At 37.4% G+C, this 27,623-nt stretch overlaps 1 protein-coding gene and 1 long non-coding RNA gene across 4 annotated transcripts in view; one reads left to right on the plus strand and one right to left on the minus strand.

Moving 5' to 3' along the window:
• ADAMTSL1 (ADAMTS like 1) overlaps nucleotides 1–27,623 on the minus strand; it is a 417,470-nt gene that overhangs the window by 315,417 nt on the left and 74,430 nt on the right. Inside the window, exon 1 of one of the 3 annotated variants that reach the window (XM_086867601.1) lies at nucleotides 6,836–7,038. The exons of the other annotated variants lie outside the window; for them this stretch is intronic. The gene's annotated coding sequence lies outside the window, so the exon portion shown is untranslated. Of the gene's footprint in view, nucleotides 1–6,835; nucleotides 7,039–27,623 lie in introns of those variants that run through there. 3 annotated transcript variants of the gene reach the window in all.
• Nucleotides 6,811–12,799, plus strand: LOC147648426 (uncharacterized). Its single transcript, XR_015280275.1, has 2 exons — nucleotides 6,811–6,876; nucleotides 11,545–12,799. It is a non-coding gene; the product is annotated as an uncharacterized LOC147648426 (long non-coding RNA).

Genomic DNA, 27,623 nt, shown 5'->3' on the forward strand with positions numbered 1-27,623 from the left:
ATTTACACAAATTGCCATTTGTGTAAAACCAGGGCTAGTGATCACAAAAATTTCTTTCATATTTGAGTCACTGGTGAGTCAGACAAGACGGAGTGGGACTAGAGATAGAGCAGTACTACACCAGACATCCCATGTGTTTAAATAATTCTCTGAATCACAGATGAAGAAGTTGTTTACTGAATATTATTCTTCATTTATAACTATTATAAAACAAAGCTTACTTCGCTGTTATAATTAGAATGTCAAATTATGACGAGTTTGGCTTTCACACTAGAACTTCTACAATATAATTTTAGGTAGAAAAGTGGTCACAGTAGGTCATCTATTCAGTACATAAATACATCAGGCCATGCAGAAAATCCAGACAGGATACTGAAACTAACATGTACCCTGGATTCCAAGTGCCACCTCCTACGTTATTTCTATGCATTTTTGCTTCCATTACACATGTTAGGTATGGGGACATTTTTTCCTTTGCAAATTTGTCATATTTTGTCCAACAAAATATATAACCTATTGATCTATGCTTCTGTCTCATTTGAATATATGTTGTATTAAAGATAGAGACTAATTTCATTCCAATAGAAAATCAAATAATTTAAAATATAAGTCTTGTCTTGACATATGAAGCTATGTTTCACACTGCTATTTTAATATCAGGTGGGGTTATTCTGAAACAGTTTTTCAATGTATTACTGGTGGTATTAAAAAAAAAAAAAAAGGAAAAAGAAAAAAAAAAGAAAATTAGACTGTTGCACAACGTTCCTGATGGGACTAAATGGTCCTGGAAATTCCTCTTGAGTCTATCCACTCTGGGGCACATACCCTTCTGATAAATGTACCTCAGCATGCAAGTCTCACTTATTTGAGAAACAAAGAGCAAAACACTCTCCTTTCATTAGACATGAGGCCTTGAAATTGCGTTGCTCCAGATTTTTCTTCTTCAGGTGATAGTTTTAATCAGATACGAATAGTCACAAGTTTATTTTGTACTACTTTTCTTTATTTTAAGAACTAAACTTAGAAAATATTTTGGCAAGGATTGGAAAAGGATTATTTAAGGATAATTACAAAAAATATCTGGCACACTTCAGACATCTTATCCAGCACAGGAATATTAATGGTACCTCCTTGTAATCCCTAAAATGTATTTCTATGAAGTATTTTTTATCCACACTACAGCAGGAATTTAAAGGACATCACGAAGCAGGGAAATCATCACTTGATTCATCTCAGGCAATTTTAAGTCCTCTCTACAGTTTGTACTTTCTCAGCTATTACACAATCTCAGACATCTGTGAGTGTTCTTCCCGGATTTAGCAGGACTAGAGAGGGCTCCCTCACTACAACTTTAATTTTACAAAATGGGAAATGTGATCATTCGAGTATATTCATATTATTGAAATAATGCAAGAAACAGGTGTTTTCCAATAAGAACTCAGTTCCCAGTTGCACTGTTCCATTAAACGGATTTCCCTACTTCTCTCCTGCCTGACAGTGAACCATTTCCAGAGCTGCTATATTTACTCATGTGAAGCAGGAATACTTTTAAAGGTTGTTCAACTATTCAAAGTTTAGTTTTCAAGAAAATGGATCACTTCAGTTTTAATCAAATAATTTTTATACGTATTACATTACCACTTACATAATCTAAATAAAGCTATATGTGGCTTAGAAAGGAGTAACTAATGGTCATTGGTTTGATGGACTTTTTATGGGCTTGTAAATTGCTTCAGAAAAATAAACGTATGACTCCACCTACAAAAAGCTTCATATTTCTAAAACCAAAACCACAAATGGTTTTGAAGTTGCTCAAATATTAGGTTTCTTGTTTTTCCCATCCATTTAATTTGTCCCAGGAGAGGAAGGTGCTAAAACTCCATTAAGACAGACCAACTGCTATTACAGTCATCCCAGATCAAGAAAGAGCAGGAAATACTAGCAGTCATACATAAAATTTTCAAGCAATTCCTCCTTAATTTTGCAGATTCTTGTGCATATTCTAAATCCCTAAGAAAATAAGGTACACTAAATCTAGAATCCTTATCTTCCAGGACTTTCTCCTTACCCGAATAAAAATGCCCAGCCAGGGTTCATGGAATGAAGACCATGAAGCTCTTCATAACATTAACTCCCTAGACAAAATTCAGATAGACACTGCATCTTCAGGACTATTTTCATTTTATTTTAGAAATAGGTTTCTTTAGTTAGTTCCTGTCTAATAGACATACAGAAAACTGCACAGAATGTGCACAGAAATAAACTGAAGCCAATGTAAACTAAAGTCACTTACTTTATTTCACGCTATCCTATTTCACCTTTTGCTTCACTTATAGCAGGTTTGAATTTTGGAAAAAGAACTTTACTGACCCATATATTTCCTTTTCCAATTTAATTTGCAAATATAATTCTACCAAAACAAGAAGAAAAATCCTGGAAGTAGTTACTACCAGCTAAAAACTCGAAAAAGTCCTGTTTGGTAGCTATTTTCAAAAGCAAACTAGGTGGATAAATCTGTTTACTAAAAAACAAACTAAAAGAGTACAGACTATTAAACACTTACATTTTTAAAGGCATAACATTGATGCTCTCATCTTTCAAATAAGAACATGTCAGATATGATGCCTTACAATTAGAATTTTCAAAATCTCTCTTTTCTTTTCACAGCTATAACACCGCTGTGAAATAGGATATTGAAAAGTTGGATTAAAATATTAAGTACAGTTTTACTGACATGAAATATCATCTGTATAAAGTAATTAATGCAATACCAAGTAACTAGGATCAGGCTACCAATTATATGCAATTATCCTGCCTGTCCAATGCCCCTTTTTTACCCTTACTCTAGGTTGTGCATTGATGCTGAAAAATTTTGAGAGCCCCTGCTGCAGGCTGAAAAATCTTTTGCCCTGCAGTATTTCTTTGCTTCTGGATTAGGAGGTCCTGACATCAAATTAACTGTGATTGAGGACCAATGCCACCCAGAACTGGCTGGACTTTTCAAGAGTGTTTGCCTCACTGTATTGAGTACTATTTATTTGCAGAGAATTAACAAGTAGGGTTTGCTGGTGTGATGGTAAAGAGCAAGCCACGGTCTAGCTGCTTCTTGTTTGATCAGTTATTCAATTTTCTAATGAGAAAGGAAAACTACATTCTTAGGGCAGCCTCACATCATAGGAGCAGATCTCAAATCAGCAAGACTGCAATGAAGCATTTGCTCACTACAGTGCACATCACTCCTCTTAAGAGCTGAAGTGTAAAACATGGATGATAAAAACCAGAGACATGCAGTCATCTTTTAATGAGAATCAAGAGGATGTCATGTGAGAAGAACAGGAATTCATCTTCAACACTTTCCCTCAAATATTCTGCATGAAGAATGTATCTCTTTAGATAATATACTAGCCTAGTAGCAGAGAAAGAAAAACCCAAAACAAATAAACAAACAATCAAACAAAAAAAAATCACTGCCAAAAGGACAGCATATTCCAAAACAGAAAAGAGAGGCTTTTTGTAATCCATCTTATTTTCCCTGAATTTCTGCCACAGGGATCTCAAACACTGGGTCTCTGAGGAGGAAGAGATGCCAACTGTCCTCCTCCTGACCAGCCCCTAGCTGTTAATTCATGAAGTGTCAATGAAAGGAAGCCTGCTCGCTGTGTCCCTCAGGCTGGCTGTCTACAGCAGTGGGTGGTGACTTAGTGGGATGATGTAACCCAAAGTGGCTGTCAGCAGTAGGTCACGGTTCATCTGCTTCCACTAAAGAATTGCAGCTGTGCAATCTACAGCCTTTACTCGGGAGAAGATTGGCCACATGCTTGAAAGCATTCTGTTGCTGTTACTTCTATCTTTCCCAAAGAAAGACACGGGATAGAAGGAGATTAGAGAGAACCAGTGGGTCACTGGTATGGCCAACATCCAGCCTCAATTAAGCAAGAGCCATTAAACAAAGTAATCACAAAGTATTAAGACATGCAGGTGAAGACTTAAGGAATATAAGTGCTAAAATAAGGTAAACGTTTGAAAATGCTGTTCAAAGTCTCCAGCTTCCCAGGTACCAATTCACCTTCTGAGCAGTGATACACTGTAAAATGAAACATAAAGCGTGCAAAAGCAGGTAATATCAGTACTTCAAAAGAAAGGGCTCATAATTCAGGAAAACAAGGTAATACAAAGAAGTGAAAAAGAATGAAAAGAGAATGTCAGGAAACTGCTGATTAGATCCTTTCATTTCATAGGAAAGCTAGTGGATTTCTCATTTCAATGTGTACCCTTTGTCTCTCATTTTCACAGACATTCACTTTCATTCATTTTCACTAAACATTCTAGTGAGAATCAAATCAAACAAATTTTCAATAACAAAAATTAAAGTATCTCATATTTGTCCTCTAGGTATAAATATGGTCTAGCCATATCAGGGATGTGCCTGTGTGTGTGCCCAATGAACTTCAGTCATGAAATCTCTGCATAATCCATTATCTCCCCAGGCTGCCATCTGCATCAGTGGGAAAATGGATTGATTTGGAACAGTGAGTTTACTACAACAGAGGGGACTTACTGAATTCTAGCCATTTTCAGAGCAAAATGTCTGACTACTTCATCCAGAAGTGTTCCATGTGGAAATTTTGGATCGTCTTGAAGACGCTTCCTGGAAATAGTAAAAGTGCATGTACCACTTTGTATGTTTCAATATGGTATTTAGCATCCTGGGTGGAGGAATCCCAACCTTCCTTCAGATATTCCCTAAAAGATTCTGTTGCAAAGCTGAATAAAAAGTGTAGAAATATAACAGTCATAGATAGTCAGTAGGAACTCTGCAAATACAGACAGGGTCACGTACAACAGTCCTTTGTACATGGTTAATATATTTAGAAGCTAGTTTCTCTGTAATCCAAGCCAACCAATAATGAAGGACTACGCATGTGAAAGTGGTAACATAGCACCATCCAAGCGTAAAAAGTGGTTCAAAGAGTTTCACCTCATCCTGATGAAGACAACAAGGAATCTTAAGATTATGATTTGGACAGTAACTAATCATCCTGTCAGAAGGAATTAACGAGACTGCTATCCTATGCCACAAGCTTTTTATTAAACAAACTTTCTGCCTATGATTGTGCAATAGCTAGGCACTAGCTAAAGATAAAGATAATTGATGTATGCAGCCACAATCAGAAGCAATACAAGAGGGAAACTTCTGCAGAATAGAGACATGAAACATATTTCACAAACATATGTATTTCAAAGGCAATATAAAAAGTCTGACTTTTAAATTGGTAACAAAACAATAAGAAAAAAACAGAACAGAATAGTTCAGCTGGAAGGGATCAACAATGATCATCTACTCCAAATGCCTAATAACCAGGTAACTGATGGAAGATTGTCTATTTCCATCATAAGCCATCCTTTTAAAAGCATATTTTCAAATAAATTATAGATCTGTCATGTTTAGTAAGAAGTTTTACACAAGTAGATATTCAGGTGACTAGTAATCCAATTATTTTGCTTATTAGTAGAACTGAATTGCATAATGACATATATAACGAACTGCTGCTGTAGACCACCTTTAGCTGTCAAAATGAAGAAATGGAAACAGCCCTCTTCATGTATGTAGGCCAAAAATGTAGAGCAAAATCTTTCTTTGTTCAGGCCAAGGAGGAAATTGAAAAGCATTAAATATAAAGAGAAGAAAGGCTTGTTTCCATAACTCTGAATCACAGAAGATAGAAAGTGAGGTAAAATACAATACAGAAATAGACTTTAAAATTCCACTGAAAAGTTGGAGAAATCACAGAAAACATTAATAAGTGGAAAGCAAAAATAAAGTAGGAAGTACAGATGGTGAAAAAGGCGCAAAGTTGGCTGAAAAGATTAGTGAAGTCGATAAGACATAAGTAATACTTTTGTAGAATTATGTCAGAAGACTCACGAAGATGCTGAACAGACTACAGTGACATGCATAAGATGTAAATATAATTGTAAAACAAAACCCAAAAAACTTCTGAATTCAGGTTATATGAGGAAAGAATTGTTCAAGAAGAGTGAAAATAAAACTCAGGTATGGTTTTATGTATTTAAAAATTATCTGTGAGAAAAATTATTTTGTGAAATAATTACTAAAAAAGAAGACTCTAATGAGATTGTAGAATAAGTCTGCCAATCACAATTACAGTCTCAGCTGGATACAGGCAAATATCTCAGTCTTATTATTGGAGATGAAATTATTGGCAAGGATTGCGATTTTTTGTACAGAAAACTAATGCCCAAAACATACTTTGGAAAATAAAACACTGCTAACAATGGTAGGCTTAGTAATTTGTAGGTATTGTAGCTAATAGAACTTGAAAAATGAATGAAAAGCATTTAGTCAACAACAAAAACAGCAAAAAATAAAGGAACTACCTGATGACTAGTTTTTATAAGCAGGAAATGAAAAATTGGAAAATATGCTCAAATGTTTATTTATTTATATAGAAAGATTAAAAGATAAAAACATAAGTGGGTAGAATGGGCTTTTATTGTAAAATGGTCAGTATTTGAACGTGAGAGACTGCGAGGATTGCTGGCTGGAATCTCTGTGTGTGAGGGCCGGGCAGGCCGGGCCTTGCCCTGCTGAGGCGAGGCCCTGCCCGCACGGCCCAGCCCCGGGCCCGTGTCCCAGCCCCGCCGCGGCCGCCAGGCCCTGGCACGCCGGAGGCCGCGCTCCACACCCGGCCCTGCGGCCCCAGCCGGGCCTGGCAGTGGCCGAGTGACCGCGAGTCCCAGCCGGGGGAAGGGCCCAGCAGGCCCAAAGGGTATTTAAAGCAAAGCCTGCGGCAAGCACGCGTCCTGAGCCTACCTCCTCTTGGAAATTCTGTCAGCTGAACACTACTGGAAGAGGTGGTAGTTATGTTTGCTGTTTTTTAAGTTTTTCTTTCTCTCCTCATCTTTCACCTCCCAGACATTAGAACAGGTTGCCCAGAGAAGGTGGGTATCCCTGGAACTGTTCAGGGCTGGATGGGACTCTGAGCAACCTAGTCTAATGGAAGTGTCCCTGCTCCTGGAAGAGGGGATGGAACGAGATGATCCATAAGGTCCCCAAACTATTCTCGGTTTCCATGAGAGTAAATAAAACAATCCGTCTTCTGAAAAAGATCTTTTTGCCAAACCCTGTTAAGACTTCCTTTTACAAACTCTTTTGTGGTATTAATAGAACAAAGTTACTAGTCCATCAGCCACTAACGTAAGTCCGCTGCTTTCATGGTATGTACTATATCCTGCAAAGTTAAAAAGAGAATCACATATGACAATGGCTAAGTTAAACCCAGTGAAAATAGAACTTAAGAGAATTTTGAGTTTGAAAACATCAGAAAACGCCAATACCAATTTGTTCTACATATTTTATAATGGTTTTCACTGTTGTTAGCCCTGACTGGAAAATTGGAATTTCAGTATTATCTTTTTTCTCATGCTAAGCACACATGTGCACACAGACAAAATCAAAGTAATGGGAAAGAAAAAAAAATTCTGATATGCTTTGATATTTTCACTTACAAATATAATTGAAAGTGCTTTTAATTTTTCATATGTCTTAAAACAATTCTCAAATTCTGTCTGGGAGGCAATATAAAAACTTTGTGGTGTTAGGAAACCATCAGAGCAAAATACAAATTTTGTATCCAGCATGGCGATTTTTGCTACCCAGACCCCTGCATGTTTCTCGTTGCTCTAGGAGCACAGGGCTCCAGAAACAGCACGTTTCCTCCTGGCTGCTTCCTGCTAATGATCTGAAGTCTGGCAAAGTAGCTCGAACCTCTCCCCGCTCCACACCCAATCCCTTGGTCATTAACCTTCCTAGCGCTGACAACAACGACAAAATCCGAACCATCTTTACATACACAGGAAATGGCTTGCCAGGGATTTGATCTGGAGCAAAAATCAACCCTTCTGAGCCCACTGTTATTTTTAAGAGCCTTTTGGTTATGGGGCACACTAGCATTTTACACTCTGCAATGAAAGAAAAAAAGCCAAATCCAAATCTCCCACAGTTTATTCAACTTGCCCTCAATTCCACTGCTCCTTTCTCACCCTGCACACCCACATGCATTTTATGTCTTTATTACATCACAGAATGCTGTCTCAGTTATGTAGTACAGTATAGTACAGTACATCTGGTGGCTTAGAAAATAAATCACAGGACAATTTAAATAAAATTGTTTTATCATTTGCTTCTTCCTACTAACAACACCATCAGCTTGCTTGGCTTTGTAAGCTTTCCCACTAGCTCACCAGGCCTGGCACAAAAATTTCACAGCTGTGCCATATGTTTGACAGTGTTAACAATGAGTCCCTGGTTACATGATGAAATTTCATTTTGTGTTCCTCAAGCCTCCACTCCCCACATTCTAGGAGGATGACAGACAAGTTTGGGAAACCAACCCTGTTTCCCTTTCTAACAAAAGAGGTATTAGTGAACAATAAAAAAACTCCTTTTTATTTGGGAACTCCCAACATCTTTTCAAAACACAGCTGGAACAAACTCCAAAGCATTAAGGCCTCAGGTTCCCCCCTCCACACCCTACTCCTCCCCCCACCTTAATCCAGACTTGTGAATTAAAAGCACAACACCCACTCATATAGTTTTAACTACTCAGTTATTGAAATCAAGCAAATACGACAAACATTTATAGAGTTTAGGCATTTTCTTGCTATTTCAGGTTATTTGTACCAGTGTGGTGTTAAAATAGGGGTATTTAAATTTACTGAAACCATCATTCTAATTCTTGTTGTTGGTTTTTCTGACCAGCATGTTATTGGTTTAAAATCCTGTATGTTCTATAGGCCAACTAAGGCAAAGGCTGAGCAGAAACTTAGCTGAGCCCATGTATTGTCAGCTGACAGCTGTGTGGCCAGGACATCTGCCACTGCCTCTGTGGATGGGCTTCTAGTCTAATACATGCTCCAGTTATCCTACAGAGGAGGTAATGGCCCAGATTTGAAAAGAAAATCACTTTTAAAAAATAAATAAAGTATTTTGTTGACACAATACAAACTAAATACAATGTATTTAGCAGATATATTGTTTGGTGTTATCTACTTGGTGTCAGTACACTGAAGCTACATGTCCTCAGCTCAGAGTTTCAGTATATATCATTCAGCACTCAGATATTGAAATAGCTGCACTATACCTTGTCAAGCTCCTTATCCCATAGGTAAGTCTTACTAGTTTCACCGTTTATGCACATATCTGGTTCCATTGCATATGAGAAACAAACCAAAATTAAACAAGCCCACTAGATATACTTCAATAGCAAATAGGAACATACTGTATTCATTTACTAGCCTTTTATAAAAATCATCATTCCTTATTTCCTACAGTAATGTATACTTGCTTATTTATTTTAATAACAGGGCTATCTCTGTCTTGTAATTCCTATGGGGATGGACAGAGAGACCAAAACATCCATTCAAAATATGTGAGTCAAAGTTAAGACTCTCTAGTGTACTGATATAAAAGCAGGGATTAAAACCAGTACAAAATATAGCATTCCTCATCTTTAAAATTTACATTTACAATGAATGAGTGTGGTAAAACTTACCTGAGAATAACAGTTTATTCAAATACTATTAATGTCAAGTGAAAGAAAAAAAAAAATGCTTTCATATGAAACTGTTTTCATACACTCTTAGGGTTAAGGTTAGTTTAAACATGGTGATACTCTCTTCACTATCTCAACTCCATACTTAATCCCCTCAGTCCCAGCCCTAGGTGTTAAGAATACTGAAAACAATCATATGGGAAACAACATTATGTGACAAACCACCATAGTACTTAGTAGAAGAGAATTTTTAAGTTATCAGAGGAAATTAGGAGAATTGCCAGGTCCCTAATGTTGCTTTTTAATGCTTCATGTACAAGCAATCAAACTTGCCAAAACAGACTCCATATTCTGAAGTTTCTCTTCCAGCTAAGGAGACCTGAAATTTAAAGAAACATCTTCAGAGTATGCAAAACTACACATTTTCCCCTGACCTTTCATGTTTGTATGTGGTTAGAACCTACATTATCAGAATAACAGTTCCACTTCCCAGTGGAGACGTAACAAGTGCCTGCACCAGGCTCACTGCTGCTGCGGCATTTTCCTCAAACCATCTCGTTTCAGCTTCACGTTCGCTAGAAGCACATGAACCAAAGAAAAGCAATTCAAGCTGCAACAACCAAGTATATAAAACCTGGAATGTTCAGTGTTTTACACATAAGAACAACTATATTATGTCAGGCCAAAGCTTTATGCAGTTCATTTCATAATCTTGAACAGTAGTCATTAGCATCCACTTAGGGAACAGTATAATAGGCATCCTTTTCTCTCCTAAACCGTTAATAGGAGAGCATAAATTAATTCCCATAGTAATGACATATTTAATATTTTAAAAATCTATGGTGCTTAAATCAGAAATTCAGCTCTGAATCTCTAATAAAAGCTAATAAATTAATGGAAGTTAGTAATTTTTTTTTAATAATAGCAGGTATCAGAATGCAGGAGCATTGCTTGTAATCACCTAACATGAGAATTATGAGCCATTCACCACCAGAAAAGACAATGCTAAAGAACCAATTTCTTTTAAAAGTAACTCTCACCAAATATGACTAGTGCTACCACAAAAAGAGGAGCAGAATGAGTTCAACTCTTTGGAAGGCATTTCATTTTTGTTTTCTGAAAACAGTAGCTAAGCAGCAGACAAGGACTATTTATTCCTCCTATCTTTGCAAGGCTGTGGAACATCTAGTGCTAAATCTATGCCATCTATCACTGTGCAGAGGATGCAAATTCTCTCCAAAAAAATAACAGTAATGCAAACTTCTACAGCTCTCCCTGCTAGCATAGTTTGTACTATAGTTAGAATGCAGTCCATGATAATTTGCTGTTCAACTCTGTTATCTACATAATAAATACACACGAATGAGAGAAAGATATATGATAATTCAGTTCAAAGCAGTCCAGCTCATTTGAACCTGAAACTATTACACTTTGGAATACACTCAGTTTTCAGAAGCCCCATCTATTCCTAAGTGCTGAATGTAGCTGGATCAAATTATCATGTCCCCATTATGTGATTAAAACAGTCCCTGACCACGCTGTTTCTATGTTTGTCTTTGTTTTTAACTTCTCCTGGCTCCAGGGTATTCCCCTTCACCCCCATTAAAGGCAATCACAGATTAAGAGTTGGCTGCTTTGCCTTTTTATACATACCACTTGGATCATGAGTAATGAGGGGCATTTCATGTAGGGGTGTTCCTAACAACGGGACCCTGTCCAATTGCCATGTGTCTGTTAGCTGAATTTAAAACAAGGTCGATTAATGTTAGGCAAGTCTCCTTGGAAAGTTTTTAGCATGAGAGACTGTTTATTGCTAAAACATTCTTAAGCAAAAATAGAAATATGTTTAACACTGTGTTCTACATTTCCAACACACATCTCCAAAGAGTGTTTTAATAATTTTGTTCTGTCTTTATTCTCCTCAATAATGTTAACTGCTCTGATAATCTCTCTTACTCTTTCATTCCAGCTTCAACAAGAACAGCAAATAGAAGCATTACATTACCAAAAGAAACTTCCAGGACTTTTAAGCTTATGAGATTACTCAAATTACCAGAAACAATAAGGCCATTAATTTGAAGATCAATTAAATCCTAGCATGTTTAGAATTAATGTATATTAAATTCTACTCAAAACTGCCTCAGAGGCAGGCAAGAAAGTTTCACAAGGAATGAGCTAGTGAAGTAAAATCAGACTGTAGTTTTATATTAGCCTGACAAGGCAGTTTATCAGGTGGAGGATGGAGGAGAAAGAAAAAAAATTACACATAAAATCTATCAGGACAAAAATGACATACAACTAGATTTTCTGAATTTTCACTTTTGACAGCTATAGCTCACAAGTTCACAAGCTGAATGGATGAAGCCAAGGTAAACACATTAAGCTAAACATAATGTGTTTTTATAATCAACTTATCTTCACTTTTGATACTCTGACCTATACTCCTGAATTAGAAGCATTTAAGAAATCAATGCTATGGTGTCTTGAGCTTACAGACATTATTTACAAGCCTTTCAAAACTTAAGAGAAATAACCTAGGAAAGCAGGCATATTTGGTGGAGGAGTGGTCACCAAAGTTTGAAGTCATCTGCAAACCAGACAAACATGCCCTCTGTCTCCTCCTCTCAATTACTGAGAGAGATGCAAAATAGAAGAGGTATCTGGACAGACCCTGTTGAATGCCCCTTGCTATTTGCCTCCAGGAAGTGTAAAAACATCTCAACATAACCATCCAAGGTGTTTTACTATTTCGTCACCCTGAGCTTCATTGTCCTAAAACAGGTACAAGAATATTGTAATAGATAATGTCAAAAGCTTTTCTATAGACAATGCAAATATCCAGTGTCCTCTGATTACCCATAAATCCGGCCTTTTTATCCCTCATAAGAGGGAGTCAGGTGGATTAGGCAGACCATGTTGCAGAAGACTGAGACAAAGAAGCCACTGAGTACTACAGATGTCTACTGGAAGCTCCTTCTAAGTTTATATAATTCTGAAAAGGAAAAAAGGAAAAAAGGAAAAAAGGAAAAAAGGAAAAAAGGAAAAAAGGAAAAAAGAAGGACAAAAGGAGAAGGAAGGAAGGAAGGAAGTGGCGGAAGGAAGGAAGTGGCGGAAGGAAGGAAGGAAGTGGCGGAAGGAAGGAAGGAAGTGGCGGAAGGAAGGAAGTGGCGGAAGGAAGGAAGGAAGGAAGTGGCGGAAGGAAGGAAGTGGCGGAAGGAAGGAAGTGGCGGAAGGAAGTGGCGGAAGGAAGTGGCGGAAGGAAGTGGCGGAAGGAAGGAAGGAAGTGGCGGAAGGAAGGAAGTGGCGGAAGGAAGGAAGTGGCGGAAGGAAGGAAGTGGCGGAAGGAAGGAAGTGGCGGAAGGAAGGAAGAAAGGAAGGAAGGAAGTGGCGGAAGGAAGGAAGGAAGGAAGTGGCGGAAGGAAGTGGCGGAAGGAAGGAAGGAAGTGGCGGAAGTGGCGGAAGTGGCGGAAGTGGCGGAAGGAAGGAAGGAAGGAAGGAAGGAAGGAAGGAAGGAAGGAAGGAAGGAAGGAAGGAAGGAAGGAAGGAAGGAAGGAAGGAAGGAAGGAAGGAAGGAAGGAAGGAAGGAAGGAAGGAAGGAAGTGGCGGAAGGAAGGAAGGAAGGAAGGAAGTGGCGGAAGGAAGGAAGTGGCGGAAGGAAGGAAGTGGCGGAAGGAAGGAAGTGGCGGAAGGAAGGAAGTGGCGGAAGGAAGGAAGTGGCGGAAGGAAGGAAGGAAGGAAGTGGCGGAAGGAAGGAAGTGGCGGAAGGAAGGAAGGAAGGAAGGAAGGAAGGAAGGAAGGAAGGAAGGAAGGAAGGAAGGAAGGAAGGAAGGAAGGAAGGAAGGAAGGAAGGAAGGAAGGAAGGAAGGAAGGAAGGAAGGAAGGAAGGAAGGAAGGAAGGAAGGAAGGAAGGAAGGAAGGAAGGAAGGAAGGAAGGAAGGAAGGAAGGAAGGAAGGAAGGAAGTGGCGGAAGGAAGGAAGGAAGTGGCGGAAGGAAGGAAGGAAGGAAGGAAGGAAGTGGCGGAAGGAAGGAAGGAAGGAAGGAAGGAAGGAAGGAAGGAAGGAAGGAAGGAAGGAAGGAAGGAAGGAAGGAAGGAAGGAAGGAAGGAAGGAAGGAAGGAAGGAAGGAAGGAAGGAAGGAAGGAAGGAAGGAAGGAAGGAAGGAAGGAAGGAAGGAAGGAAGGAAGGAAGGAAGGAAGGAAGGAAGGAAGTGGCGGAAGGAAGGAAGGAAGGAAGTGGCGGAAGGAAGGAAGGAAGGAAGTGGCGGAAGGAAGGAAGGAAGGAAGTGGCGGAAGGAAGGAAGGAAGGAAGGAAGTGGCGGAAGGAAGGAAGTGGCGGAAGGAAGGAAGTGGCGGAAGGAAGTGGCGGAAGGAAGTGGCGGAAGGAAGTGGCGGAAGGAAGGAAGTGGCGGAAGGAAGTGGCGGAAGGAAGTGGCGGAAGGAAGTGGCGGAAGGAAGGAAGGAAGTGGCGGAAGGAAGTGGCGGAAGGAAGTGGCGGAAGGAAGGAAGGAAGGAAGGAAGGAAGGAAGGAAGGAAGGAAGGAAGGAAGGAAGGAAGGAAGGAAGGAAGGAAGGAAGGAAGGAAGGAAGGAAGGAAGGAAGGAAGGAAGGAAGGAAGGAAGGAAGGAAGGAAGGAAGGAAGGAAGGAAGGAAGGAAGGAAGGAAGGAAGGGGCGGAAGGAAGGAAGGAAGGGGCGGAAGGAAGGAAGGAAGGAAGGGGCGGAAGGAAGGAAGGAAGGGGCGGAAGGAAGGAAGGAAGGAAGGAAGGAAGGAAGGAAGGAAGGAAGGAAGGAAGGAAGGAAGGAAGGAAGGAAGGAAGGAAGGAAGGAAGGAAGGAAGGAAGGAAGGAAGGAAGGAAGGAAGGAAGGAAGGAAGGAAGGAAGGAAGGAAGGAAGGAAGGAAGGAAGGAAGGAAGTGGCGGAAGGAAGGAAGGAAGTGGCGGAAGGAAGTGGCGGAAGGAAGTGGCGGAAGGAAGGAAGGAAGGAAGGAAGGAAGTGGCGGAAGGAAGGAAGGAAGTGGCGGAAGGAAGTGGCGGAAGGAAGGAAGGAAGGAAGGAAGTGGCGGAAGGAAGGAAGGAAGGAAGGAAGGAAGGAAGGAAGGAAGGAAGGAAGGAAGGAAGGAAGGAAGGAAGGAAGGAAGGAAGGAAGGAAGGAAGGAAGGAAGGAAGGAAGGAAGGAAGGAAGGAAGGAAGGAAGGAAGGAAGGAAGGAAGGAAGGAAGGAAGGAAGGAAGGAAGGAAGGAAGGAAGGAAGGAAGGAAGGAAGTGGCGGAAGGAAGGAAGGAAGTGGCGGAAGGAAGGAAGGAAGTGGCGGAAGGAAGTGGCGGAAGGAAGTGGCGGAAGGAAGGAAGGAAGGAAGGAAGGAAGTGGCGGAAGGAAGGAAGGAAGGAAGTGGCGGAAGGAAGGAAGTGGCGGAAGGAAGTGGCGGAAGGAAGTGGCGGAAGGAAGGAAGTGGCGGAAGGAAGGAAGTGGCGGAAGGAAGTGGCGGAAGGAAGGAAGTGGCGGAAGGAAGGAAGGAAGGAAGGAAGTGGCGGAAGGAAGGAAGGAAGGAAGGAAGGAAGGAAGGAAGGAAGGAAGGAAGGAAGGAAGGAAGGAAGGAAGGAAGGAAGGAAGGAAGGAAGGAAGGAAGGAAGGAAGGAAGGAAGGAAGGAAGGAAGGAAGGAAGGAAGGAAGGAAGGAAGGAAGGAAGGAAGGAAGGAAGGGAGGAAGGGAGGAAGGGAGGAAGGGAGGAAGGGAGGAAAGGAAGGAAGGAAAGAAAGGAAGGAAAGAAGGAAGGAAAGGAAGGAAAGAAGGAAGGAAAGGAAGGAAGGAAAGGAAGGAAAGGAAGGAAGGAAGAAAGAAAGATCCAACAGCAGAAAAATTGCTATTTCTCTTTTGCATAGAGAGAGGCTAAGCATGCCATAAGTAATGAAATATTGAGAGATGGGATCATGTCTCTGAGGTAGTAGGAAGAAGCATTTCCAGAATGAGTTTGTTACCACTGAACTGGGTATAAGAAATTAAGATCTGTAAGTTCTGAAATAACTGAGAAAAACTGCTAAAATAAATGTATTTGTTTCTGTTCTTACTAAAGTATTTTGTACTAAGTTGTGATTTTGTTCACTTATAAAGGTGAATTTATTTGGTAAGCTTTTAATTGCATTTTTAAGTTTAAAAAGCCTGTGGACAATTCATTATCAGAGAAAATTTAGGTTCATCCACTTCATAGCTCTCACTGAATTCACATTTCATTGCTGCCATTTAATTATTTCTCTGTTATTATTAGTAGTAGTAGTAGTAGTACTATTACTACTACTATTACTATTTTGTCAGGAAAAAAGTTTTAGTCACCTCAAAGAATACTTTCTCTACACTGAGCTTAGACAATGAGATTTATTTCCAATTATTATTGGAAGATACATCTTAAATTCTTTAGGTATCCTTGGACCAACATAAAAGCTTTGAGATCACCTAATCCTGCTAAGTTAATTTTCCACATATGAAATGAAAATTGTTTTCCTAAACAATATACACTTAAATTTTAAGAAGCACTGCTGAGCTTGAATTGCATTTTTGTCCTACACTTGAGTTTACAGAAAAGAATGAGAATTAATTATTAAGCTTTTTTTTTTTTGCTTTTTGTGTGTACATAAATATAATACTTCACCAAGAATTATTATAAAGAATAATTTCAGCTGTTTCATGAAACTGGAACAGCTTTTTTATGTGCCTGTTATGGAGGAAAAGGTTCATTGAGGCTTCGTGCCAACTTAATCCTTGGCATGTGTTCTTTAACACACAGCAACATAAGTTGCAGTTAGTATTAAAAGTAAGAAGGTTGTTTCTGTAGTAAATCCACCTGTTTGCTTTGAAACAGACTGAATCCAATAACATGTTTTACATATGCATTATACATGATAATACCATGTAATCAAAATTCCCATTTCCATCACCCCTTACTGAAGATATGCCTTAAAAAAAATAAAAAATCTTTGAAAATGCATTGGGATATACATAAAATATGAGGAAAAAAAATGTTCTCTGAGTTCATTTTGTATTAACGTTACAGCAGTATAGTGTATGATTGCTTTGATGCCAAGACACTGCCTAAAGGAAAATAGTTGGATTCTTTTCAGGACTTCAAAACAAGCCAAGTGAGATTTAGTGTATATTTCGTCACCTTAACATCAGTTGAAAATACCACAGAAATAATGCAAAAGTCTGATATCTGATAAAGCTTCAGGAGTAACAAGAACACCATTAGAATTAAAAACAAAAAAATAAAAGAAAAAGAAAAAATATTTAACATCTTTAAACTGACAAAAATGTGTTCTGGAGTTCCAAGCAATTATTTTTTTGTGAACTATTTTTTGATGAATACAATGTATCTTTTTTCCACTGAATGACTGAGACTTAAAAAAATCTATAAAAGAAAACCTTTTACATTGTCAGGACATTTCTTTTTTAAACCAGGTAACACCTACACTATGGGTTTTCTAAGAGAAGATGGATTTATTCAATACTCATGGTTTTTAATTTTTCATATTAGCAAAAATATTCATGGTGATATTACATCATTTTTCCTGGAGAGCTCAAAAAACTGTTTGGGATAGCTGTGTCATATTGTCTAGGAGATTTATTTCACAAAATACAAAAGTCAGTAAAGGAATTATCTCTGATCAGTAATTCATAAACATGTAAATATTTTCATTATCTCAAACTTTCAGCAGTGTACTATTTATGGGGTGATAATATTTTCTGTCTTTGAATCATTGTGTGGCAGGCAAACTACAACAAAGAGATTGATCATCTTCTAGAAAACTCACAATCATATTAAAGAAAAATTAAGATAATTGCATCCCATGTGACCTAATTTCAATAACTCTTTTTTTTTGTGTGTGTGTGTATTTCTCAAAAATAGAAAAATAATTTTCTTGACACATTTATGTTTCTCTGATGCATTAAATTCCTCTATCAGAATGACAGACTGCAGCTCATTACAGTAAAAATTCAACCTAGGAAAAATATAGCATTATTAGCTTAAATAAACATGTATATGGAACTAATTGAAGATTAAATAGCTCCTTAAAGTTATTTTGTAGTGTACTGGAATGGCTTTTATCAAGATAAAGCATAATGTTCTTGGTCTAAAAACCAAGTGAGTGAAGTGAGTGCAAGAAATATTACTGTATTTAAACAATAGAAAGATTCAGACCATAGTTTGGGAGGCTGATTACTGCACTACTAAAATTCATTTAGCATCGTGCTTTGTTGCTTTGGACAAGTCAATCTATGGCATCACAATCTAAGAAATGTCCAAAACATTGTTCATTAACAGATCATCTTTACTTCTGGGTTTGTATTACCAAGTTCAACAAAAGAAGGTCATAAGTGCTGTCATTTTGAATTATTTGTAGAAGTATAACCCTATATTAATACATTCTACTTGTTCAAACAATGCTAAAATTAAATTAAATAGATGATACTAAATGCTCTTGAAATTATCACTATTAGATCTCTTTAAAAGAGTTGGGACTTTTTAGCCTGGAGAAGAGAAGGCTCAGGAGAGACCTCATTTTAGGCTTTTTGTACCTGAAGGGAACTTAAAAGAAAGACAAAAAGACACTTTTTACAAGGACGTGTATTTCATGGAGAAGAAGAAGGGGGAATGGCTTCATACTGAAAGAGGACAAATTTAGATTAGATATTAGGAATAAATTGTTTAGTGTGAGGATGATGAGACAATGGAACTGGCTGCTCAGAGAAGCTGTGAATGCCCCATCTCTGGCAGTGTTCAAGACCAGGCTGGATGGAACTGTGATTAATCTGGTTCAATGTAAGGCATCCAAAGGATTGGAACTAGATGATCTTAAAAGTCCCTTCCAACCCAAACCAGTCCTTGAGTCTATGTTCAACAGCTGTGATTCAGTTTTTCGAAGGTAATACAAGCCATACTGCAAAGTCTCCCAATCTCATCCCTGGATAATGACTAGAGCTAAAAATATATATTGTTTTAAAATAGACTCACTGAAAAAAATCAAACTTCTAAAACTTCGTTAAACCCAAAGCTGAAAAAAAAATCAGAAAAATTCTAAAGACTGACCTTTCCCCTAACCACATTTGGAAGAATGCAAAATAAATCTTCCCCTCACGTTTATATTTGTGAAAAGAAAAACACAACAATAACAAATATTTCAGCTTACATACAAAGCATTTTGACAGATTTATTACTATGTTTTGTAAAGTTATGAAATTTTACCTCTCAGCAAAAATTAAAATCTTACAGAATCACCAAGTAAACTCAGGTTTTATGTAACATTCATTTTTAGGAAAAATCTTCCTTTAAGTAGTGAGAAATTAACACTATTAAACTTGTGAGCTGTGAATCAAATATCACTGTGAATGTGTTAAGGCTGTAAGAAGCAGGAAGTATATTTGCCAAAATATTTTAGTTCTTATAATATAATATCATTTCACCTATGTAATTTACAGGTTATAATATATTTCACCTATAACCTTGGCAGCTCAACCTAGGATGATCAGCAGACTCCTAATAATCAAGAGTTTCCACAATTCTGTTACCACTAGTCCTCAGTGTTTGAAGGAAAAGTTGTATATTATGGCTGAGATTTTCTTTAAATTTACCTCACTAAGCTTGCTTTTTGGTTTTTTTTTTATGTTTAATGTGTTAAAGTTTTTTAATGGTGTGCTGGTTGTTTGGATTTTCGGGGGTTTTTTAGCAAATGATTATACATATAACATGCCTTAATATTAGAACATCTAATTACAAACTTTTGCATCATAGCCTATGATTCAGGATATTTGGGAAAGTGCTAGAAATGTAAAACACAGCAATAAATGTTAAGCAGTGAAGCTCTACATCTGTGCAAAATCAAAGTTCTACATTAAACATTAGTTTCTCTAGCTGCCAAAAATTTTTTGAGGTAATTTCTGAGTCATTTCTTAAAAGCTAAGCATTTTCTTTGTGCCATTCTTTTAGTGTGTACATTCACAGGAGTTAAGAGCTAGCCGATTCTGTCAAAACCTGCCATTCATGTAATTATCTCTAGAATCACAATCATCACTGTGAGTATGCACCAATTACCCATCTCAATCTTGAATGCTCAAAAACAGTAGAGCAAACCCTATTGGTCAGTTTTTAAAAATGGCTCAGCTGAAAACCTAGTATCAGTTATGATTCAGTCCTAATTTTGCCTGTCAACAGTCTTGTTCAGCTTCCCAGATATCCCAGCTTGTTGCCAAGACCATTTTGTAAATGAAATATCTCTTTTGAAAATCACCATATGAATATGTCAACAGGTCATGAAATATTTTCATTACAAACCTCGAAGAAATTCTAAGCTCTAAAGCAACAGTTAGAAAAATGTCTATTTCATTAGACATGAGTGTGAAATCTTTCTAGAAAACATTTATTTTGGCAACTTCCTATTCTGCTGGTGGCCCAAAGTATCCTGACTAGACTATCCTGGTGGGAGGCAGCACCAGCTACAGGGAGGAAACTGTAGCTGATGAGCTAATGAACGAAAGGATCACCCTGGAGCATGAATCTGCAGTGTGAAACTATCAAAGTAGCTGCAAGGTCAGAAAGAAATTCACATTACCTCAAAGTAAAAGACTGAAAATTTGTACTTATTTATCTGAGGAAGAAGAAGTGTTAGAAAACCAACAAGAAAGATGATTTCTTTTTTTTTTCTCATGCTAATAGTGGGTATAGATGCTAGCTCACATACTAGAGTCAGGGATCCTTCAGCCTCTCCATAATATATTAAATATTCTGTGGTCACCTAAGATCCTTCATGTACTTGTAAGAATCAGTTAACACTCTTCTTTATTCACACTGTCTCTTGCAGTGCACAAAAATCTGTGATTTTAATGCTATGGAGAATGTTCAATGTGTAAGCCATAGTCAGTTTACTTAATGCACAAAGGGACTTTCCCAAACATGAAATGTATTTAGGGTAGGTCACTTACGTTTGGATGTGTGTGAGGAAGGGCATGTATGGTGCACTCTAATTTTAAGAAAAAAAGGAAGTCATTGGAGCCCCACTGCAAACCCTGAAGCCCTTCCATTGGAGACTTCATCAGCATCATTTTTATTTCCATATGACACTCACCAGATTTTTATATTTCATAGTGTATTGAATATTTTGGAAACTTTACAGACATCAACTTGATGTGTAAAATTCACAAATGAAACAAAAATTCAACAGTCATCAACATCTTCCCCTCTTCCAAACTCCCATCTCAAAATTTCCAGAGATTCATATGAATCCTACATCTCTGAAGGTTTCCAGAGCTACCTGCAGTACAGCTCTGGACTGTATAGCGAAAAAGAGTGTTGTACCTGAGCTGCGCAAAAGAAAAGCATCCACGGTAGTTTGTCACAGTTGTGCTCTTCCAAGGAGGACTTAACCTCCATGGAACTAAGAACATTTCATCCTAAAATTGAATTTCAAAATATGTGAATCTAGCCTCTTCGAGCTTCCAACAGAACTGTATTTGAAACAGACTTTTTTTTTTTAGACAAATGCAATTAATTCCAAAATCATTATTTATCCAAAGATGAAATCTTTAACAATATAGCAAAGAGTTCACTCAAGTCAAGACACTTGTTCTGCCAGGTATTTTTTGTGCACTCCATCTAAAAAAAGAAATACTTATCCCATTTGTGAATTTTACACATCAAGTTGATGTCTGTAAAGTTTCCAAAATATTCAATACACTATGAAATATAAAAATCTGGTGAGTGTCATATGGAAATAAAAATCAATAATCACAATGAAGTTCTCCATTTAAATTTTTTATTTTGATTTTTTTTTTTACTTACAACCCTTCTTAAGTAGTTTTGCTAATCAATTAAGTCAATATACTCCCATAAAAATTTTTAAAAACTATGATTTGAAGGAGATTTTTGGAAGAAAATGGGGAAAGAGATTACTTAACACACACACAGCTGAGCACAGTTTTATTGGGGAGTCATCAGTGTGGGTTTTGTAAAGGGAAATTCTGCTTTATTAACCTGTTGGAATTGCCGAAGTAGAAATAACCATGTGAATTAATCCTGACTGGATTTTCAAATAGCCTATGACAAGGTTCCACATGAAGTGTTACAAAGAAATTCCATTGTTGTGTGGTTGACTAAGAAATAATTAATAGCAACAGGGAGACAGATTCAGCAGAGAAAAAAATGGTAGTTCTTATGTGTGACTTTCAGGAAGCAAAAAGTGCAGGAGTAGAGTGCCTCTTTCAAGGGCTGGTACTGGCTACAGCTGTATATCACTTCCCTTTCAGACCCCTGGAAAGGAGAGGAACCTGAAATATCCAAGATGCAGGTCATACACCACCAGTTCTTTAGGGATAATCAAATGCTGTGTCCATGGCAAAGAATTCTAGAAGGGCCTCAGGGATGTGGCAGGCGTTAGGCTGTGCTGTGGAGAAACAGCACAGAACTGACAGTTAAACTCAGGAACAAAATGAACTGAGTCAACCTTGGAAGTCCTCTGAAGTTATCAGTTCAGTGTGCAATGCTACTTAAGAAGCCAATAAATAGTTTGGTTTCATCAAGAAGGTCACTAAGGTCATCTATTTCCTGTGACAAATACATGTACACATATCTTGTTTGTACTGGGAAATGACTTAGTTAAAGGAAGTCAAAAAACACTTGTTTCTTGCAGTGAGTTAATGTATTGTCTCATCCTCATTTTATGTCAGAAAATATCCAGCCACAAAGTGAGCTATCTTTCTGGTACCTACTGGAACTTTTATTTTTAGATGTCTGGATCAGGCTAAACTACTTTCATGAAGAAGCATCAAATCTAACCAAGAATTGAGAGGAACTGTAGCTTGTTCTCAGTATCACTTAGTTCATTTAAATGCACACAGAAACCTGCCCATTAAAGAGATTCAAATTGTTTTTTAAAACACCTCACTTACATCTTGGGTATATAGCCAGCAACTGAAGTATGGTGAAAATCAAACCAATTCTGTTTAAAATTAAACTTTTTAAATCTAAAATCCTTAGAATTGTAATATTCAGAAGAAGGGGGAAGAGGAATGACACACCTGAAAACTTCATAATAGTGCTTCAAATCAGACACACTTGCCAACACACAGATATTCATCATGCGTAACTGCCAGATTGATACAATGCATGTCACAAGTAAGTTTCAGAGACAGTTTTATGGATGAACAAGTAGGGTATTCACCTGAGTATGCCAAGGCCAGAAGAAAGCACCCCAGAAAGCCAAGATAATTAGGAGCATGAGCCATCAAATAGGTGGGTGGGAGTAGGGAAGGAACCGTGCTTCAGCCTGTCTGGAGCCTTGGTGTAACTAAAGCCAGTTTCAAAGTTTACACTCTCTTTCTTCTGCATCAGAATAGCTGTACTGTTGCTGTAAACAAAATGAAAATCTATCCAATACAAGTTCTACAAAGACAACGTAATGATCATCTACTGGAAATAATTAGCATATTCAGAAAAACAGAAGGAAACATTTCTCACACAGTAATAGCAGGTTAGCACTCTACAGAAATAAAACAGCCAACTGCAAGGATTTGCCAGTGCATTGTCTGAAATGAGCGCTTGTTGCTTCTGCTTTATAATTTTTCTTGAATAATGGATTTGTTATTTTTTTTAATTTGTCACTGCTAGGAGGTAAACACCATAGCATTTCTATTCAGAAGGTGATCTGTGTGTTAAAAAAGTAAGGATTTGTTTTGCAGGTTAGATTTTTTTTCCTGTAGACTGCAGTGTGCTCTCTGTAAAGGATTAAAAAAGTTGAATTTTATTCAAAGACCATTTATGTCTGAGGATTCCCAGACTGTCTTATCTTTAATTAGAAACAAAAATTAGATAAGAAAAGACACACTCAAACTTCTTGCACCATCTTGTTGGACATTAGAATTAATGGAAGTCATCATGAAGGAATGGTGTGACCACGCCACAACATAAAATACGCTGTATTTTAAAGTTCTTTTACCACAATCCACCTGCATGCAAGTTTTGTAAGACTTGTTAAATATTTCATAGGACTTTGAAGCACCATGATGTATAAAGTCAGGGGGAAGCTTGTTAAATTCTTCTAAAGATTTGATAGCATTTTATTAAGGGGGAGTAACCAAAAGCAAGTGGAAAAACGGCAAAGAGAAGGAGTTACTGAAATATTACACTCAGGTCTAACTTTTTCTCTCCAGCAAACAAAAAAATGCTAAAAATCAAAATTACCAAAAAACTCTGAACATAATGCAGTAAAGCTGTCTGACTGATATTTATACCATTGATATTTTTCCAGTCCTTGTGAGAACAGTTTTTAAACTGAAAAAGCTGCATCTCCTTATTTCTGCACAGATTAAACAAAGCAATTTAAGTTTTTGTATGTAACAAATCCTGCAAGGGCCACCAGCATGTTGAAATTATTTTCAGCAGATACCAAGACATATCGAGTCCAGTGCTTAGCTATTTGTATATACTGCTGTTAAAATTCCAGGAGTGTTTTAAATATTCACTATAATTCTGTAATGAAAGCTTTAAAGGCAATATTCTATAAAGACCATAAGAACATAGTTCCTGAACTAAACTTGAAAATTCAGTCTGTGTGAAAAAAAAATAATACTTATCTACTATTGCTCTTATGATCCTGAAATTTCAAGCAGATTTCAGTTCTTCTCTACAACATCTGAAGAATTCTCAAAGGAGCTGACATATTCTCCTAGCACTCAACTCAGAGGAATCTGTTATCCCTAAGGAAGATGTCTGTGTTTGCCCCCAGTGTTTCTGACTGTGTGTGGACTCTGAATGACTTTTTTAATTTATCAGGTTTCACACTAACTTTAAGTCAGCCTAAGGCCTCATTAGAATTTGAGTATTGGTGAATTATGGCCAACTTCCATTTCAATTGGAGGCAGGGCAAGTTTTGTTCCACATTCTATAAATGCAAATATTTCCATCAGATATATGCCTGCTGTAAAAGAATTTACTATAATTAGTAAATTGAATAATTTGAATTCAGCTGAATAATAATTTAGTCTGGAAACAGAATCTAAGAAGGCAGACAACAGTGGTGTTCAGAAAATCCCATTTAACTTTAGTAATACAGGAAACAAGGAAGATGACAAGGTAAAGGAAACAAATATTCAAAATAAAGGTAAAAAGAGAACTCCACCAAACACAACCTATATCTGCGATGCTATATATATATATATATATATATACTGTAATGAAATGTAAAAAAATATGGTAGTTTTTTTTTTCCCATGATTACCAACTGTGCCTTGATGATAAATAGCTAGTTAGATGCCCTTTTTCTATATTTGGAACTTAAAAAAATAATATATATATATACACACACACACACACACATATATATGTGTATGTATATGTGTATGTATATGACATGTGGAGACACCAGATGCAGAACCTTAGAACCTTTTACCTTTCTCCTACAGCAGGGAAAATTTTTTAAAGCAGCACTACTTTCTCTTTGATGTTTTTCTCATGCCTTTTCCAATGTCACCAGTCCACTGATTATCACCATATGTTTGTATTGTGTGTTTTTTATAACTGTGCATTTTGAACAGAGTGATTTCCTTTATTGCAGGTGTATGCCTCAACTTTTTTCCAAATCTTTCCCATGCCATTACTCAATTCAGCAGGAAGAAGGTGATCCCTTCAATGTCTTTCACCTACCTTCTCTCCACTTCCGCTAACAGAATGAACTTCTCTTTCTCTTGTGGAGTCTTGAGGAAAAGAACGTTAGCTGAACACAGACTCCACTTCGAACAACAATCATCCACCTTTCCTTCTTCACATGAAGTTGATATTTTTATTTCATATTGTGGAGGGCCACATTTGCCACCACTTGCAGCGCTATGCTACCTAGAGAAAGCTTTTCATTTTCTTTTACACTAGTATTTTAGGAACTAAAACCACTGCAAAATCACACACAATTAAACAGATGTTTGTGCCAAATAGGACTAATTTGTCCACCTTCCACAGCAGCACCTATTACATATAGTTCAAATAAGTAGATTATAATTCAGCATGTGAACGAATTCAGCATGTGTGGAGACTGCTCCACAATGGCTGAGAAAAGACAGTTTGGTTTTTTTATTTTGAAATCACATTTCTCTATATATTTCCTAAGTCACTTCCCTGTTGATAGGCATAATCAGTACTTAAAATTGGTAGATTAACAACAGATAAGCCAAAGGGATCAGAAGGTGAGGTTTAGCACCTTGAACAGCACCGGGGGAGAAAAAAACCCTTTGAAATCCAGGGGTTCAATCAACATGAAGGAAATTACTGAGCATTGTTTATTTTCCAGGAGGCATCTGAACACATTGAAAGCTGAGATCCACAGGTACTGACATTTTAAATCACATAAACAAATGTCTGATTTAAGAGGAAGTATCTGTGCAATTCAGAAATAGAAAAGGAGCTCAGAGAAGCACCCAGATTACTATGTTTCCAGATGGTTGGTCTAAAGCATACACCTGTTACAGTAGAGCAGCAGGATGCACAAAACATCCTGGTTTTATTGTGGAAAAATCTGAGTTTTGACAGGTCTGCAATCTTCAAGTACTAACGACTATGTTTCAAATTCCACTTGAACTAGAAATATGATTTTCTCCTCACAAAATGAGTCCTGGCATGCTTTTATATGTGCCATACCCTTAGACTTCCTATCAAAAGCTGCATGGCCAAACATATTTCCTTAATAGCCTTGAACCTGAAAAGCAAGAAAAAGTTTTTTAATCACTAAACATGACCTAGGAAATTCAGGTGTGTGATCTAACACCCTAAGGGCACCTCTGGTGCTATATTCATATTCAGGCTGGTATCCAGTGCAGAACAGTGATTCAGACTAACAATTTACAGTCTTATTTTAGAAACTGGTTATTTTGTTCAGTTCAAATATCAACTGCTTGTATGAATGTATTTCAAATTATGAATGCACACGGAGTACACTGACAGATCATGTTTTTAAATGAGCTGAAAGGAATTTAAAGAGCCTTTGACCAAATGGAATTAAGAAATTACACACAGACCAAAATCTCACAGTAGACATTGGGAACTTTTTTAGGAACTTTTGTAGGCTTTAGATCTGCTACTAAGCAACTAGTAGCCAAGTAGAAAAAAATTGTTATTTTTCTACTTTTAAATATCCAGGAAGATTAATAAAAAGGTGGGGAAAGCAATCACTTTCTGGAAGTGAATTAGTTTGCTTTATCATTTAGTAACAGAACAAATTTACCAGCTTCTAGTTTGATGTATAATTGATTATAAAATTTTGCATAAAAAACAAGAATAAAAGTCCCAAAAAACCCCGACCCCCCCAAAAAAACCACACATTCCCCAGATCCTGATTGTTTTTCTTTAAATTAACATTTAAGATTATTAATGTCATTGTATAATGACATTAATTTGTAGCAAAAAGAAGAAAAAAAATACTCCTAGTGCAGAGAGCTGATGCCAGGACATAAAAATTACTGCTTCAATTCTATTGCCACTCTGAACTCTAGGCATTTACTTTATGTTTTAACTCTGCTGATCCCAAACGTTCCTGTGATCAACTCAAAGAAAGCTCATATTTAGTTTGTAAGAGCTTCTTGAGCTGTGACTATAGAGGTTCAGCAGCAGACAGTGTGGTCTTGCCCAAGTAAAGCAATGAAGACCAATTTTTCCACTGTGTAATGCCTTAGCTGTGGATAAAAAACCCTGTAAAACCCACTCTTTGAACTGTTTTCTATAGAGACACCAGATTAAAGCTAATTTCCTTGAAGTTCAAATAATGTCAGGTATTAATTTTACCCAATAGTCTAGAGGAAAGTCATGAACAGATATCGCTGTTAATTTGGCTTACCCAATATACAAAGGCAACAAAGTCTTAAGGCAATGGTAGTCCATAAAATCACACTTCCATTGACTCCCTACACTGATACATGAGTAATATTGCATGCCTCAAGAAAAACGTGAAAACATGGCTTTTTCTGATAGTATTGTCACCAATTCCAGCAAGTTGTATTGAGGGAACCTCCTTGTGCAAAAATGACATTTTA

Source organism: Cyanistes caeruleus, chromosome Z (genome assembly GCF_971803275.1).
Source record: "Cyanistes caeruleus chromosome Z, bCyaCae1.hap1.1, whole genome shotgun sequence".
Lineage (NCBI taxonomy): Eukaryota > Metazoa > Chordata > Aves > Passeriformes > Paridae > Cyanistes > Cyanistes caeruleus.